The sequence below is a fragment of the Fukomys damarensis genome, unplaced genomic scaffold (assembly GCF_012274545.1).
Source record: "Fukomys damarensis isolate Sample0158 unplaced genomic scaffold, DMR_v1.0_HiC HiC_scaffold_3, whole genome shotgun sequence".
Lineage (NCBI taxonomy): Eukaryota > Metazoa > Chordata > Mammalia > Rodentia > Bathyergidae > Fukomys > Fukomys damarensis.
In genome coordinates, this window is record NW_022900915.1 from 20,495,533 (window position 1) to 20,499,941 (window position 4,409).

The window sequence follows — 4,409 nt, forward strand, 5'->3', positions numbered from 1 at the left end:
ATGAAGCAGATGGGCGCGTGGGCGGAGTGAGCTGGTGTGGTTTGGGGAGGGGGCAATGGAGAAGCTGCGTTCTGACAAGAGGCAGCATGGTACAGCCCTGGTGAGGAAAAACAGCTGGCGGGACTGGTACCAAGGCGAGGACAGAGGGGGAGCGCCAATGAGACAGGAAGAGCAAGAGGAGCTATTCTGAAAAGACCTACTGTCTGTGCAAAGGAGATCTACCTCGGGAATGGGATCCAAGTTATTGAAGGATTTTCAGCAGGGGAACAGTGTATTCAAACTGGATGTCAGAAGATCATCTCACAAGCAGAGTGAGCAGTGCAAGGGAGCAGAGATGAGAGTCAAGAAACTGGCGTCATAATCCAGAAAAGAGCTCCAAACGGCTGGAACTGAAAGGAGCATGACCATGCAGCGCAGGGGACGGACGTATTCATAATGACCTTGTGCTGCAGTTAGAGTCTGGTTCCTGACGCAAGCGCTGGGAGGTGGGGCTTTCAGTAAGTGACTGCGTCAGAAGGGCCGCTGACAGGCTCCCCTCCGAATGGGCTTCCGGGAGAACCAGGTCGCTGGGGTGAGCCGGAAGGGTATCTCTGGTCTCTAGCTCTTTCCTCTCTTTCATTCTCTCCCTCTCTCTCCCTCTCTCCCTCCCTCCTTCCCTTCCTTTCTCTCCCTCCCTTCCTCCATCCCCCCACCCCCCACTTGTCCACTGATGAGTATTTTTGTTCCTCTAAGGACTCCATGCCATGATGTCTGCCTCATCCAGGGCACAAATGCAACATATGGGGTGAAATTTCTGAAACCGTGAGTCAAAATGAACCTTTTCTTTTTTGTGTCATTTTCTCATGTGTTCTGGCTTAGTGATGGAAATCTAGCACACCCTGTGAGACTATTATATCTCTTCTGAGGACAGAAAGAATGGGGGGGCTGGGCCAGTGCCATTCAACTTTCAAGTGGGAAAATATGGGTTATTACTGGAAATGAAAGAGAAATCTAAAATGTTTCCCATGATTCTAGGGAGAGATCCAAGGAAGATGGTGGTAGTAAAACTGAGATGGGCTACACAATAAAAATGCAGGTTTTGCTGTGGCTATTATTTGAGATGACAGAAAGATGGAGTTAGTTTCAAATAACTTGTATCAAAGTCGCCTACACCTCCAAGGGAGGGTGGCGGCAGTTCAACTGAAATAAGGGCTGGGCTATTTCCTCTACAAATGAAGACGTACAACACATGCCCAGAGATGAGGGATGGGTCTGCTTCTATCAAGACAGTCAGACGCTCCCTTCAAAGCGTCATTTCTAGCGCACTCCGTTATCCAAAGGGCAGAACGCAGGGACAGCTCCTCTTACCAGACTCAGTTTCTCATTTTCTAGTACATCCCCAATTGCACGTTTATTGATAGCGATATATTTCTTACAAGACTTTTGGAAAATGAACTAAGGCATTCATTCTGTACACCCATATTTACATATTATATATATTCATATGTAATATTCATTTTTATACATGTGATAATGTCTCAGTGATAAAGTAATACTTCACAAATCTTCCTCACAGAACTATCTATATATATATATTACATGTAGCTCTTGACGGAGTTTAAATCTCCTCCCTCCTCTGGTGGTCCAGACACCCAATTCCAAAAACTAGAGGGGGAAAAAAAGGAGGATAAATAGTAACCACGCATGAAGAAAACTAGCAAGTGAGGAAGGTTAGCATCATCAGGAAATGGCATATGGTACTATGTCCTCTCTGATATGATACCACAAGAAAGGCACTTCACTTCTGTGGCATTTTTTCTGTAATTCATGAGATCTCAGTTAATTGCGAAAGACACATGCTGGGGATTTAGCTCAGTGGTTCCACTGCCTCACTGACTGCTTCACAAGCGCAAGGACTCAAGTTCGGTCCCTGGTACCAAAAATAAAAAATAAAAAAGACAGATAAATCTCATTGGGGGTGGATAGTGTGTAGAGGATACTTGGTCAGTATGGTTTGGAATTTTCAAGGTCATTACAAACAAGAAAGGATTGCAAAGCTGTCACAAACCAAGAAAGACACAGCAACTACGTGCAAAGTGGTTGTCTAGATTAGATCCCGGAAGACAAAATGGATATTAACAGAAAAACTGGATAAATCCAAATAAAGTCTGGTGTTTAGTTAATAGTGAAAAAAACAGTCATTAAAATAAAAAATATGCAGTATGCACAGGTTTTTCTGCTTAAGAAATACAACCACGTAATTTATCTTCTTTCAATCTTTATAACAATCCTATGAAAAATGCATGAGTATCTTTATTCCACAGATGAGAAAAGTGAGGCTTATTACAACTTAAAATATTTACTATTATTTGTTAATACAATTTAAGAGATTTGCTGGGGATTTAGCTCCGTGGTCCCACATCCTGCCTTGCAAGGGCAAGGTCCTGAGTTCAATCCCCAGTACCCCACCCCCAAAAATGTAAGAGATTTATTAACAATAGTCACCTAATAAGTACCAGAGTTGGAAAGTACTTTTACACAATCATACTTGCCCTGGGGATTTTATTAGTATTTGTTAGAATCACTGGTTCATTTTTTTGTGTCCTGAAGCCTCACTTTTTCTTTTCAGCCTTGTCCCCCAGCCAACGTCTTTCCACAACCTTGGAAGCAGCACACATCTGGAGAGGCTATGATATCCACTAAATTATGATCCTTCCTTCTTTATAGACAACCTTTCCAGAATCAATACCCTTCAGCTGACTGATACTCCACTAAGGCATTTCCCAGGTCATCTGGTCTCTACACCCACTTCATTTCCTAGTCCATAACAGGTCTCTCAGACTTTATTAATTTATTTTTTCATGGTATGAAATAATCCTACCACCAGAAAAGAGAATAAAATAATGAAAAGTAGCTACTAAAAAGTGTGTGATGAAACTGAAAATTAAACATTTGAATAATAAGATAGAGTAGTACAGTGTGTGCATACCGCTAATAGAATAGTGCTAACACTCAAATATAAGAAGTCTCCTTTATGTGATTTTTCTTTACCAGTATACAGAAATTAACAGACTTAAAAAATAAGGCTCTCCATAATATTACTTATGAATATGTATGATATATATATCTATATATCTATGTAGATATATAGATATATGAAGATCCTTAAATGATTTCCAGAACTCTATTCTTTATTTCTGAGTCACAGATGAGTTGAAGTGATTCTAGATCTGGGTTTTTTTTTCTTTGCCACTGAAGAATGCATTATTCTGAATAAAAAAACTAATGAATCCATGACAAAGTGTTAGTGCAAATAAGATCTCAAAGCATCAAAAGATTAATGTTTTCTAATTTTAACACCCTTCTTAAAAGCAAAGAAAACTGTAAAAATCATGTAGAAAGAACCACCTACAGCAGCTATTTTAAACCACCACCCCAGCTGTCCTTTTCTGTCTACAGATGTGGAAAACCTTAAGGTTATACTTCACATTCTTTTTAGTATGTGAAATATGAAGGACAATGGTCACATATTTACAAACATTACACAATGAACTTTCCTAAGGGGAAGGGAAGCCTAGAAGCTCAGAAAGCTCAGGCAATGGTGTGAAAATTACTATGGCCTGGGCCCAACACAATCCCAGAGCCTTGCAAACCTGAAGAGATCTTTGGGAGATCATGATATCCAGTCACTCACAATCTCTCCACCTGTACATATCATTATTCCAGCAAGTATATCTAATGCTTTTACATGCTATATATATTAAGTGCACCTACCTTATTTAATTATCTCCTCTTATATAGAGAGAGGCTAATGCTCATTGAACACTTGCCTGAAATGACACAGTTCACAGGTGGTTGAACTGGGACTCTTCTGAGTATCTCACTAACCCTAAAGAGTATCCTTTTGATTTATTTTAATATTTAACAACTCCCCACAATTTAGATCTCTTTCCTTATATCACCTCGGGTTCACGCAGTCATGTAGCAAACACTCTGTTTCAGTGTTGTGTGTTAGCTATTCATCGACTTAAAAAACAAGAAATGTATTCTTGGGAATTCAGAATTTTAAGATGCAAAACTGAAACCAACAGCCAGAGAAGGCAAGTCAGCGCTAACAAAACACTGATGGGCTAAAACAAATTAACCAGATCAAACAGAACATTGGTAAACTAGCCTTCAACTAATGACAAGCGTTCGAGGTTTTCCAAAGCTGGAAACTGCATTTGGAATAAGTGAGTGAAAATGTGGTCAAGGCTTAGAGGAACACTGGGTTCTCAGTCCTGAGGAAGATGCCCAAAGTGGTCATGTGAGCTGTGCCAGAATTCAGATCCAAGTCCCGATAGAAACATATGATACTCAAGATGGGCCAAGTTTTATTTTTTTAGTAGCTGAGCTTCTAGTTGGCAACAAAAAAATCCTGTGCCAGCTGC

At 40.4% G+C, this 4,409-nt stretch overlaps 1 long non-coding RNA gene across 1 annotated transcript; it reads left to right on the forward strand.

The window, feature by feature from the left end:
• The first annotated feature begins 436 nt into the window (after window positions 1-436).
• On the forward strand, window positions 437-2,850 carry LOC104850802. The gene is made up of 3 exons (XR_777075.2): window positions 437-571; window positions 733-801; window positions 2,609-2,850. It is a non-coding gene; the product is annotated as an uncharacterized LOC104850802 (long non-coding RNA).
• Window positions 2,851-4,409: the final 1,559 nt, after the last annotated feature.